Source organism: Muntiacus reevesi, chromosome X, assembly GCF_963930625.1.
Source record: "Muntiacus reevesi chromosome X, mMunRee1.1, whole genome shotgun sequence".
NCBI lineage: Eukaryota > Metazoa > Chordata > Mammalia > Artiodactyla > Cervidae > Muntiacus > Muntiacus reevesi.
This window is the reverse complement of record NC_089271.1, coordinates 30270835-30284756: the sequence shown is the minus strand read 5'-3', so window position 1 is coordinate 30284756 and position 13922 is coordinate 30270835. Positions and strand designations below refer to the sequence as shown.

The window sequence follows — 13922 nt, the reverse complement described above, 5'->3', positions numbered from 1 at the left end:
TTATTTGTTTTCCTGGACTCTCCCTATCTGAGAGAAAATGGACATCAGTTCTCCTTTAATTGATTCAGACAATCAAGTAATATGGGTGGTCTTGTTGACCCCCCTGTGTCACTGCCGTCTCCAGCACCACAGAAGAGCTGACCAAGACAACAACACCCCCAGCCAAGAGGTGAGGAATATTTTGATGTTGTGGTAGACTGCTGATGCAAATGATGTTAGAAAATGTAAGGAACCTCCACTATGAAAAATGGTATATTGGTTCCTCAAAAAAATTAAAAGTAGAACTACCCTCCAGCAATTCCGCTTCTGGGTATTTACCCAAAGCAAACAAAAACACCCATTCAAAAAGACACATGCACCCCAATGTTTATTGTAGCATTATTCACGGTAGCCAAGATATGGAAGCAACCTAAGTGTCCATCTATAGATGAATGGTTAAAGATGTGGTATATATACACACAATGGAATATTACTCAGGCACAAGGGAAAAAGAAATCTTGCCATTTGTGACAACATGGCTAAGAAACACAAGTCAGAGGAAGACAAATATCATATTATCTCACTTATATTGGGAATCTAAAAAACTGAAAGCAAAGCTAATAAGATGTAAACAGACTCATAGGTGCAGAGAAGAAATGAGTATTTGTCAGAGGTTAAAGAGGTGTCAGGTTAGGTGAAATAAGTAAAGGGTATTAAAAGATACAAACCTCCAGTTATAAAATAAGTAAGTCACGGGAGTGTAATCTACAGCCTAAAGGAATGTGCTCAATAATATTGTAATAACTTTGTATGGGGACAGATTGTTGCTAGATGTATCATGATGGTCATTTCATAATGTAAGTGTGAAATCACTATGTAGTACACCTGAAATTAACATAATACTATATGTCAACTACATTTCAAGAAGAAAAAACAAAAAAATACCTCTCCTAAACAGTAAAAAGGCAGCTACCCAAGCCTTTATTTTAATAGGGAGCCCACAATACAAATCTCTTAAACGAATTTTGTTAAGGCATAAAGGGTACCTAGTCGGTCAGTCTGTCAACAACTAGCACCATTTTGTTCTTTTTTTATTGAATTCTATTTGGCATACAACATTAAGTTGAAAGTACACAGCATATTGCTTGGATTCATTTATATTGCAATGTGATTGCCATAGTAGTGTTAGCTAATACCTCTATAATATCACATAACTGTTATTTCTTCTGAGTTTGAGAACTATTAAAACCCAGTCTTTTAGCAAGTTGATTGTTATAATACAGTTTTGTTGTCTGTAATCTTTCTATGTAGTAGACCTCCAGGACTTATTTGCAAGAATATACCATTAAACATTCCCTCTGGAGGAGGAAATGGCAACCCACTCCAGTATTCTTGCCTGGGAAGTCCCATGGACAGAGGAGCCTAGCAGGCTACAGTTCATGGGGTCGCAAAGAGTCGGACATGACTGAGCAATTAACACAAACACCCTTAAACAACATCCCTCCCATTCCTCCACCTTTTTATGGAATACTATTCAGCCATGAGGAAGAAGGAAATTCTGCCATTTGCAACACCATGGATGGACCTTGAGGATAGAATGCTAAAAGTGAAATGAGTCAGACAGAGAAAGACAAGTGCTATATGATCTCACTTGTATGTGGAATGTAAAATAACTGAAAACTAACATCATTTTAAATGACCAAATCCCAGGTGGTCAGCAGCTTAGATAAAATGTCCAAATACCTTTTCCTAACAGAAACTCCTTTGAAGCTCGGGCTCCCACTAATGATCCCCAGCAGCTCTAGTCAATGCTACTTTTCACAAATGAAGCTTTTCAAGCATTTCAAGTGGAAAAATGTGGCTTTCAGTTTTCAAACAGATCTTTCTATTTAAAAAAAAAAAAATGGGACTGAAATAGGCACACTTCACAGTCTTACATGCACACATATGATTGAAATATTCTTAGGCCTGAAAGATTAGTTCAAATCAAGTATTGTACTCATGAATATATTCTCTTTTCCTAATAGCAGCAGCAAAGAATGAAAAATAGGAAGGGTAGGGTGCTGGTTAGGAGTCCACTCAAGTTTGCTTAAAGCCTCATGATAGGAAGCAGAAGCTAATGTGTCCTGACCACCTTGTGGCAGCTACAATCTAGTAGTCTATAGCCATGTTTTCTCCATGATGAGACTGGAGAAAATCTTTCAAGAATCGATGCAGCAGTTGATAAAATCTTTACACTACGAAGGGTATCATTCTGCCCTCTCCCACTTCATCACGAAGATGGTGGAACACTGTAATTCTTGACAGCTTATATGTGAAAGCAAAAATGTTAGTCACTAAGTCATATCTGACTCATTGTGACCCCAGGGACTACAGCCCACCAGGCTCCTGCTTTACAGGCAAATTCTTCTACCAGGGAAGCCCCTCAGCTGTGTCCAACTCTTTGCAACCCCATGAAGTATAGCCTGCCAGGTTCCTCTGTCCATGAAATTCTCCAGGCAAGAATACTGGAGTGGGTTGCCATTCCCTTCTCCAGGGGATCTTCCTGACCCAGGGATCAAATCTGGATCTTCTGTATTACAGGAGGGTTCTTTACCATCTAAGCCACCAGGGAAGACCCCTTCCTTTCACTTGTATACTTAGCTCTTAATAGTCACTGTGATAGGTTCATTTAAAACACTTTCTAGGCTTGGTGTTAATTTTTGAACATTTCTGTAGTTCCCCCTTTGTTATATGTAAAGTATGTTAGGTTGGACTGTTGGCTGTGACAGAAAGCTCAACCTAGATTAGTCAAGGGAAGAAAAAAGGGTGGTCATGACAGTGAAGATTTTCAGGCAGCTATACTGCTGCAGGCCCACCTGCTCTCCTCTTAGCATCCTGAACATCTCCAGCAGAAAAGAGTGAGCTACTCTCACCCAGGAGTTTAAAAACTGCTTGGGTCTGACACTCCGTGGTCCAAATTCAGTGGTATGCCCATCTCAGCTAAGGGAATGAAACGCTCTGATTGAATGATTTGATGGGGTGAGTGAGTGATATTGCAAGTTAGGCCCTCCAGGAAATGATACCCCAAGATAAATTTTGGGGGACGAAAAAGGGGCGGAAGCAGAATTGGGCAGGGGGAGGCATGAGATCACAGTGCAGCTCTTAGGAAGCCTGGGCCAGCCTGTTGGAGAGCTCCAGAGCAAAAACTGCCAGTTAGAGGGGGTCCAGAATTGGGCAGACCTGAGGATAGTCTGTATACAAGTGGGGGCTATTACTTTTCCTTCCTCACTAGTTAAGAGTTGTAGAATGGAACTCGGGTCTTACCTCAAATATTCATACCATGGCATGTACATGAAGTAGGAAGTGATTGTCAGTATAGACCAGCGGTTCTCAACCCGGGTACACGGCAGTGTCTGAAGACATTTTCGGTTATCACAACTGCGGAATCAGTGCTCCTGGCATTTAGTGGATACATACCCTGGGTGGAGGTCAAGGATGATTCCAGACATCTTCTATCACACATGATAGAACAAAGAATTATTCAGGCAAAGGGTCAGTAGGGTTGAAGTGGACAAACCTTGCTCCATAGATAAAGGTACATGTCTTATGTGCACATAGGCATTGAGAGAGGCCATGGAAACCTTTCATCTCTGATACCTTATTATTATATTTATTTATGTATTTATTTTTGGTTGTGCTGGGTCTCCGCTGCTATGCGCAGGTTTTCTCTAGTTGGGTGAGTGGGGGGCTCTACTTCATTGCGGTACACGAGCTTTTCACTGCAGTGGCTTCTCTTGTTTTGGAGTATGGGCTCTAGACACACAGGCATAGTAGTTGAGGCACATGGGCTTCGTTGTCCTGTGGCATATGAGAATCTTCCTGGACCAGAGATCGAACGTACGTCCCCTACTTTGGCAGGCGGATTCTTAACCACTGGACTGCCAGGGAAGTCCAGTGAATTCTTAATAGGGACTTTTTTGTTCTTCTTTACATCTATCAATACTTGGTATTGAGATCCTGTCCAACTCATTTAACTTTTGGACAGAAGGACTAGATTGGCTTAGTGAAATTACTAAATCCTGGATTTTTAAAATCTTATTTAAAAAAAAAAAAACAAAAATCTTGTTTTTAAGACAAATAGTAATTTGACTTAATTTTACATGCTCCTTTGTATTTAGCATCCTTCAGAACTTTGCTTTGGTGACTAAATAAGAATCATCTCCATTTAGCATATAAATTGCCTTATGAAAGTGTTATTTCAAAAATACTAATTTGTTTCTGATCTATTTGAATATCCTTGGACTATAGATTTGTTTAGTCTGGAAGTTTACTATGATGTATTCTTTCTTTTTATACACTACCAAGTTGAATTTCAATGCAAGTTCAGATTAAAGTATTAAAAGTTCAAATTTAGGGTTTAATCAGGGAAAATTGACCGCAGTAGGCCTTCATATGCAAGAATGTATTTCTCTTTCTGGGATTTCTGCTAAAAAAAAATAACACAACAAAAGCAAACTTTTAGCACTATACATTTTGAACTATCCAATAGATGCTTTAGCCTTCAGGGAATTTTGCTCTAGAACTGCTGCTAAGAAAATAAAAAGACTGGTTAATGCCTGAAGGGATAAAAAGATCAGCTAACCGGAAAAAAAGAAGTTTTCTCCAAGATGTGAAACGTGTGTTCAATCCTAGATCAAGGACTCAATGTTCAAAGTCCCACGTATGAGGTTTAACATTACTTTCGAAAAGTCTAGAAGAAAGTTTGCTATCAGTGCAGAGAAATCATTTTCAAGTACGAACATAGTGATATGAGCTCTTCATGCATGTAAAATACGCTGTTTTTCTCTAAGCACAAAATCATTAAGTGCTTTTCTATCCAACCATCTATAGTCATATAACCATAAAAAAATCAATTATGACACAGTGAGGAAAAGACAAAACAAACCATTTTAATAACTGTATTTTGAAAGCTCTTTGCAAACAAATGTGAGATGTTTAAAAGAAGGGAGAATGATGAATTGTTGTTTACCATATTAGAATAAAAAAATCAACAGCGTAAGTGATACTACTTGAACTCTTGGGGATCTCTAATTCATTAAGATCACGTCACTAATGGCATAAGAAATGCCTGTTCAAAAAGTATACCCCAGTGGACATGGGATGCTAAGCTACAAAGACTTTGGGTCTGACCTTGGTCCATAGTGTTTTGTGTCACCTGCTTCCAGAAACCTCCCACATTGTTCCAGCCTCATTGCTTTCTTGCTTCTAGAATTTCATAATGTTCTGGCTGATCAGTAACCCACAGCCTAGCACTTGTAAGTTTACTTTCTCCCTTGTGCAGTCTTCTTCCCACAAGACACAGGTTCTGAAGAGCAGGGATTTCTCATGCTCCATCTTTGCTCTCCTCCACAAGATGACCACACAGCACAGTGAAAATGCTTGGGGAATAATTGATTCCCAGGCTCACCTCTCCTACTTCCCTGGCTTGACTTGTTTAGGTCCTGACAAAGGATAGAAATCACCTAGCTCTCCCCAACTGGCCACCTTGAGTATTTATTATAAAAGAAGTAAACTTGAAATGGAGCTTCCCCCAGAGATGTGTCTGCCCAGGGCACCCACTTCTATTCTGCTCTCACACGCACCATTTTCCCCCAGTTTATTATAGGATTCTTTGATTGATTGATTGATTGATTGCTGCAGTGCATCTTCATTGCTATGTGGACTTTCTGTAGTTGCAGTGAGTAGGGGCTACTCTTCAACGTGGTATGCAGGCTTCTCATTGTGGTGGCTTCTCTTGTTGTGGATCATGAGTTCTAGGCCATGAGGACTTCAGTAGTTGTGACTCCCGAGCTGTAGAGCACAAGCTCAGTAGTCGTGCTGCAAGGGCCTAGTTGCTCCATGGCACGTGGGATCTTCCCGGACCAAGGATCGAACCCATGTCTCCTGTACTGGCAGATGGATTCTTTACAACTGAACCACCTAGCAACTCCTGACACCCACTTTTTAACACAAATGAGTAACAACGACCATTTACTCAGTATTTAGCTTGTAGTAGATACTACTAAATGCTTTTCAGCTCTTTTTTTTTTTTTTTTTTTTGGTACAGTATTTCTACCCAAGCCATTGTGGGAATCTTGCTAACCATCAGGTTAAATGATGAGAGGGAATTTGAAGAGAAATCACTGTCACCCTCCTCATGATTTTTCCATCATCCCATCTAGTCTTTGTTCGGCCATTTTTTATCTACTCTTTGGGGTTAGTTACCATGTCAAACTAACTTCTCTGGACTTCCCTGTGACTGAGATGGTAAAGTGTCTGCCTATAATGTGGGAGACCTGGGTTTAATCCCTGGGTTGGGAAGATTTCCTGGAGAAGGAAATGGCAACCCACTCCAGTATTCTTGCCTGGAAAATCCCATGGACAGAGGAGCCTGGTAGGCTACAGTCCACAGGGTCGCAGAGAGGCGGACACAACTGAGCGACTTCATTTACCATGTCAAACTGTGCCTCAACATGCTAGTGGTTCCTCCTGACGTTTGCACATCTCCTCAGACTAGGATGAAAGTCTGAGATTTCCTTGACTCTTCCTTCTGGATGCTGTTGTTTAGTCACTCAGTCATGTCCGACTCTTTTGTGAACTCATAGACCGGAACCACCCCCCCACACACCCACCCCCAGGCTCTTCTGTCCATAGCATTTCCCAGGCAAGAATACTGGAGTGGGTTGCCATTTCCTTCTCATGGGATCTTCCCCACCCAGGGATCAAACCTACGTTTCCCATGTTGGCAGACAGATTCTCTACCACTGAACCACCAAGGAAGCCCTTCCTTCAGGTTCCCTTATATTTAAACCATTGTGCCATATCCTACCATCTCTTGGGATTTTTTCTACCAGGTTATCCTTTCACCACTTTCTCCATGTTTCAGTTCATCCTAAAATTCTACTCTTACCATGTTATTTCTTTATTTTTAAAAAACTTAATTAGAATGAAAATGTTAGCAGTAGTCACCACCAGGGTGGGAAGCAGGATGGCTAGACGGATGTGGTAAATGGAAAACTCACTTTTTAGAGATTTTTATTGTTCTTCTTGAATTGTGTTATGTGAATGCATGAAAAAAAGTCAATTTTTAAAGTACTTATTTAGGAAAACATTTGAATGTGTTCCCTTGAAAAAACCGAAGTCTCTATTCTTAAACCTGACAGTCAAGTGCTGCTCTGGTTTGACTCCAAGCTACATTTCCAGCCCGGTATTCTTCAGCTCCCCCCTCTGTTTATACCCCACATCTGGGCCATTCCCAGTGCCAGAAACATTGCTCATTCTGCTCTAGCCACACAGAATGTTTCTTGTGTTTTTGCCCATCAAAGTCTTACCCAACTTTGAAGGCACAGCTTAAAAGCCTCATTCCTTCATTAATTCAGTCCAGACACTCTGTAAAGCTCATAGCTATTTATGTTTCTTTGAGTGCTTTGAGCACAGTTCCCAGGAAAAGAAAGGAGTGAGCATCTACTGAGGGCTGAGAAATAGACTCTCCAACCTTTCTCTCTATACTGTCTTCTCCCTCTGTAAAATGATTGTAAATAGGAGGACCTTTCTCACTGCGGTGTTCATTTCCTTTAAGAGTTTAGTTGGATGTGTACTAAGAGACCAGCATTGACCTAGATCCTGGGGATACAGCACTGAATGAAATAGTCCTGCTCTTGTCAAGTTTTCCTTGGAGTAGGAAAGGCTTCAATGAAAATATACTCGTAAAGCTCTTAAAACAGCATTTGACATGTAGTAAAGTGAAAGTGAAAGTTACTCAGTCATGTCCAAGTCCTCAAGACCCTGTGGACTCGTCCATGGAATTCTCCAGGCCAGAATACTGGAGTGGGTAGCCTTTCCCTTCTCCAGAGAATCTTCCCATCCCAGGGATTGAACCCAGGTCTCCCACATTGCAGGTGGATTCTTTACCAGCTGAGCCACAAGGGGCATATAGTAAGTGCTCTATAAATGTTAGCTATTGTTACTCTCATCACTGTTTTTGTTCAATGTTTCTGCCCACCAAGGAGGAAACTAATGCTTATAGACTATTAGATAGGTCAAACAGCTAGGAGGGGATCTGAACTCAGGTCTTCTTGAACCGTAGTACTGATAGCCTTTCTACTACACCAGTTGCTCCAAAGACAGGCTATATGTCAACCTCGGTAGAGCTTTAAAGCAGGAGTCCCCAGCCTCCAGGATCTGTCGCCTGATAATCTCTAGTGGAGCCAATGCAATGATAATACAAATAGAGTGCACAGTGAATGTAATGCACTTGAATCATCCCGAAACCATTGCCCCCAACCTGGTCCATGGAAAAATCGTCTTCCACAAAACTGGTCCCTAGAGCCAAAAAGGTTGAGAAAAAAGAAAGCTATAGTACATATACACTATGGAATATTACTCAGCCATTAAAAAGAATTCATTTGAATCAGTTCTAATGAGATGGATGAAATTTGAGCCCATTATACAGAGTGAAGTAAGCCAGAAAGATAAAGACCAATACAGTGTACTAATGCATATATATGGAATTTAGAAAGATGGTAATGATAACCCTATATGCAAAACAGAAAAAGAGACCCAGATGTACAGAACAGACTTTTGGACTCTGTGGGAGAAGGCAAGGGTGGGATGTTCTGAGAGAACAGCATTGAAACAAGTATACTATCAAGGGTGAAACAGATCACCAGCCCAGGCTGGATGCATGAGACAAGTGCTCAGGGCTGGTGCACTGGGAAGACCCAGAGGGATGGGATGGAGAGGGAGGTGAGAGGGGGGATTGGGATGGGGAACACATGTAAACCCATGACTGATTCATGTCAATGTATGGCAAAAACCACTACAGTATTGTAAAGTAATTAGCCTCCAACTAATAAAAATAAATGAAAAATAAATAAAAAGAAAGTACAGGTTCTTGAGCTCTAGCCCCAAACAGACAGACATTCTAGAGATGATCTATATGTGTGTGTGTGTGTGTGTGTGTGTGAGTTGCTCAATCATGTCCAACTCTTTATAATCCCATGCCTTGTAGCCCAGCCAAGCTCTTCTGCGATGGAATTCTCCAGGCAAGAATACTGGAGTGGGTAGCCATTTCCTCCTCCAGGGCATCTTCTGACCCAGGGATTGAAACCATGTCTCTTTCATCTCTTGAATTAGCAGCCAGATTCTTTAACACTGAGCCACCTGGGACGCCCAAGATATGAGCTAAGAATCTGTCTTTTTAAGAAACTTTCCAGGTAGTTGTGATACTCTGTCAAACCAAGGCATGATTGCACTACATGCCAGTCTTTCTTCTGCCACTTTATCATACCTATTTATAAATATCTAAACCATAAATTCATTTAAAATAGGCTCCTTATTTCCTTATTCATTTTTCCTTTCTCTCCTAGCAGAGAACCTTATAAGCACTCAATAAGTATTTGAGTAATTAATTGCTTAATTATTTAATTAAAGTTGCTTTTAAAATGCAAATACAGCTGTAGTACTAGCAGCCTGTTATGAGCCATCATTGATCTTCCTAGGGATGTTTATTAATTAGCTAAGAACCAATACTGGGGAATGACAGGCCTAAGCATCTGGGCAGGAAACTGTGAAAGCTTCCAAACCAAGTGTGAGCCCCACCATTATACAGCCTAAGACCCCATCTCGCCTTACCCACCCTTCATTGACAACTTTGGGTGAAAATACAGAAAATGTATTAGTTAAAATCAAGAGATTCCCCCCTCCCGCTTTTGTTTCTTTTAAGTTGACACATATATCTGTTTCTGAAAATAGGGAGAAAAGTCTCTTTTTTACAAGAAAGGAAAAAAAATTTCTTTATTCTTGTCACACCACGAACATGGAGTTCACTGCTATACATTAAGATTATAAAACGAGATCCCAAAATGCCGTGGCTGATTATTCACAGTAGACATATTAAGTCAAGAAGCTTATTTTTTCTCTCTTTGCTAAGGCAGAAAGCCTGGGGCTATATGCATTTTTATTACACTTTGCTGTCTTGGTTTCACTTGAGGATTAAAAAGAAAGGCAAGGTACAGTGCATGTATCCTGATGGATTTTAGGATTTCTTGCTTTAGTGAAAGGAAGAATCTCATAAAGTACCTCAGATTATTGCTGAAGGAAGTATAGCTACTTCTGTGATGACCTAGAAATTCAATCTTTTGTCTCTTCTGTAACAGATCACATTGTATCTTGGATTTTTTTCCCCTATAGTTTTCTGTACTTTGTAAAGCCACAGTAATAAATAAATAAATAAATAAAAAGTGTTTAGGACCTCCCTGGTGGCCCAGTGGCTAAGATTCCACGCTCCCAATGCAGGGGGCCCGGATTCAATCCCTGGTCAGGGAACTAGATCCCATATGCTACAACCAAGACCGGGTGCAATGAAATAAATGAATAGATTTTTTTTTTGAAAAGTAGTTTTCCTTTAGATTTGAAGTAAAAATATCTCGAATAGTTCAGGTGAGTCTTAGGACTATTTGGGGGAGCTCACACACCACCTCGGGCTTGGGGTAAGGTGGAGTGAAGCAGGAAGAGGGAGGTGGAGAGAAGGGGAAAGATGAGTCTGAAGAGTACCAGGAAAGCCGAGGAGGAGACTGTGTAGCCAGAGGAGGAGTGAATGTATCTTAGGGTTTTAGCTCCAGTGCTGACTGGGCTTCCCTCGTGGCTCAGCTGGTAAAGAATCCACCTGCAATGTGGAGACCTGGGTTCAATCCCTGGCTTCAGAAGATCCCCTGGAGGAGGGAAAGGCTACCCACTCCAGTATTCTGGCCTGGAGAATTCCATGGACTGTATAGTCCATGAGGTCGCAAAGAGTCGGACACGTCTGAGCGACCTTCACTTTCACTTTCTGATGAATGTACACTGAGAAGCAATAGAAGTGCATCATCCCATCTTCTGTCCTTTATTTAGAAACATGAAGTGTATTCACTTATTTGATTTGTGCCTCTTTCTGATATGCAAAAAAAAAAGTGAGAAGGACTGAAGCTTGCAGGATCAGGAAGTATAGTAGACGAGATCTTCCGGTTTATTATCGATTTGTAAAGACCGGCATGATACTGGTTTGGCAGCTCTGCATCAGCGACGGAAAAGAAAGGCGCTTTTCAGTGGCCGGGAGGAGGAGAGCTGGGAACTGGAAATGGGGGCTCGTGGCAGACAAGGTTCTTTCATATGTGGCCCAATCGACTGTGCAGGGAGTCAAGGTCAGGAAGCTCTGGCAGTGCTGTGGGAGCCTGTGGGATTTCAGGGACTTCCATTAAGTTAAGGATTTCTGCCTGCCTACTTCAGCAGATTGTCCCTCCAGCCATCATTGTCAAGGTGATTGATAGAACAAACTGAAGACCTACAGGTGTTTTATTACTCAAAATACTAGGATTTTGCCATCAAGCTTATAAAGCTTTCAATTTCTTCTTTTATAAACATCTTATTTTGTATCAGTGTATTTCCCTGGTGGCTCAGTGGTAAAGAATCTTTCTGCATTGCAGGAGACTCAGGTTCGATCCCTGGGACAGGAAGATCCCCTGGAGAAGGAAATGGCAACCCACTCCAGTATTCTTGCCTGGAGAATCCCATGGATGGAGGAGCCTGGTGGGCTACAGTATATGGGGTCGCAAAGAGTTGGACATGACTGAAGCGACTTAGCACATAGCCGATAAACAAACAATGTTGTGGTAGTTTCAGATGAACAGTGAAGGGACTCAGCCATACAAATACATGTATCCATTCTCCCCCGAACTCCCTTCCCCTTCGGGCTGCCACATACCATTGAGCAGAGTTCCCTGTGCTACACAATAGGTCCCTATTGGTTATCCATTTTAAATAGAGCAGTATGTGCATGTCCATCCCAAACTCCCTAACTATTGCCTTCCCCCAGCCTTCCCCTGGCAACCATTAAGAAAAAATTTATAATTTCTGGTGCTTTTTCTTTTTTCATTTATCTTCAGGATTTCACCCAGTTTTAGCCATTTTTCAGTGTGAATTTGCTATTACATACATTGTCTTTCCCCTCCCCCCATGATATCAGTTCTGTTTTATCTCCTTGATAATTATTTCAGATTGCCACTTCTGGTCTCTGGGCACACTCCTGTGTTCTAGTACCAGGAGGCATAACTATGTCATTACCATGGGAGCATTAAGCTACTTCTGACCCAAAATGCCACAAGAAAGGAATGCTCCAATGGCCTCATAAAATTTCTGCAAGAATGGTATCTTCCAAATGTGGAATAAATAAAGCTCAGGAATAAATAGTTGAAGCTAAAATGTAAAAGATTTAACATATTGGTGTCGCAAGGTGCCAGCCACTTGACTTTAGTTCCTGCTGCAAAGCGTGTGATACATTAGGAAAGGTTTTTAAAGGCAACCTATTTTTTAAAGATAAAATCTGCATCAAATTATATCATCCAAGCAGAGTCATTGAGCTTTTCTCTTATCTCTTTAAGACAAGAAAAAGAGAGCAGAAAAATGCTTCCAAGATCTCTTCCCTTCCCATTACAATTTTTTTTTTCATAACAGTGTGTATGTGTAACAAAAACTAAAGATTTTGACAAATGAAGCAAGAGAAGGAGGTTGATTGCTGCTTCCGTAAATTAAAATTAATGATACCCTTAAGGTACTTGGGTCTATGAAGTCGACTTAATGTTGATATAACCTGACTCTATTATCACAGAATGAGGCAGTTAACATGAGGATGGAGAAGAAAATAGCAAAATTCCAAGGTGCATTTTCAAAATTGGTGAGGTGAAAGCTAAAAGCTGAACAGTGGACAAAGGGCTTGCTGTTCTGTCCTCCTTTACTTTCTGTTTGATGGCAGAGCCCGCCAGCATTAGAGGACTGGCGTTCCTGAAGAAGCCTAGGGCTGGCCCTAGGCTGGGGCTCCTGTTCACCTCCTGCCCCACCTGCCTTGCCAGGGTGCACAGCCACTTCATTCTCAGCCCTCTCTGTTTATCTCAACAGAGTCAGTATGCTCTTCTAGGGGGTTGTGCAGGACACAATTGGGAAGAGCGGCTGAGGTGGAGGAGTGGGTGGAGGAGAGAGGAAAGCAAAAGAAGGAATAAGAAAAGCAATCAGAGATTAAGAAGACTAGAAATGAAAGTAGTGAAACTCTTAGTCGCTCAGTCCTGTCCAACTCTTTGTGACCCCATGGACTGTAGCCCACGAGGCTCCTCTGTCCATGGGGATTCTCAAGGCAAGAATCCTGGAGTGGGTTGCCATGCCCTCCTCCACAGGATCTTCCCAAACCAGGGATTGAACCCAGGTCTCCCACATTGCAGGCAGTTTCTTTACCGTCTGAGCCACCAGGGAAGCGCTAAGAAGATAGGAATCAGCCCAGAAATACAAAATTGGAAGCAGAAAAGAAACAAAAAAGCTCTGAGAGAACATAAAAGGAGGTGAATTAATGACGTTTCAGATGCAAGCATTAGCATCCATGCCATAAATCACACAAACTCAACTGATAATTATGGTCCTACTCAGAGCGAGCACAGTGTTAGCACTTGTTGCCTTCCTGTGATCTATCCTGAAGTCAAATGCAAGAAACTCTGTTTAACCCAGAAGTGTCTCGGGGTCAAGAAAACATGAAAATAAGTTCAAGGAAAAGAGAATTCAGCCAACTTTTGCATTCAACAAACCCAGATTATTTTGCCACGGAGCTATACCCATTATGTCCTCATTCCAAACCTTATCTCAGACCATTTTTTTTTCAGACACAGCTAGAAAAAAATCAGCATTAAAATAAGAATGGATTTTAACTGAAAAGAACTACAATTCTTTAAGAGGATCTTAAACTGTAATAAATCTCAGGAGCGTTTCCGGGATAACATTTGGGCGCGTATTTAGGAATGTTACAGTAAGAATTTGGAAGCAAGAATGAATTCTGAAGCCTTCCCCCAGTTAAATGCGGACAGGAAAGTATACAAACTATACATTTCCTGGACAAAGCTTCGTGA

General features: G+C 41.3%; 1 protein-coding gene across 2 annotated transcripts in view; it reads left to right on the top strand.

Moving 5' to 3' along the window:
• Positions 1 to 13922, top strand: part of DMD (dystrophin) — a 2163935-nt gene that overhangs the window by 1894719 nt on the left and 255294 nt on the right. The window lies entirely within an intron of this gene.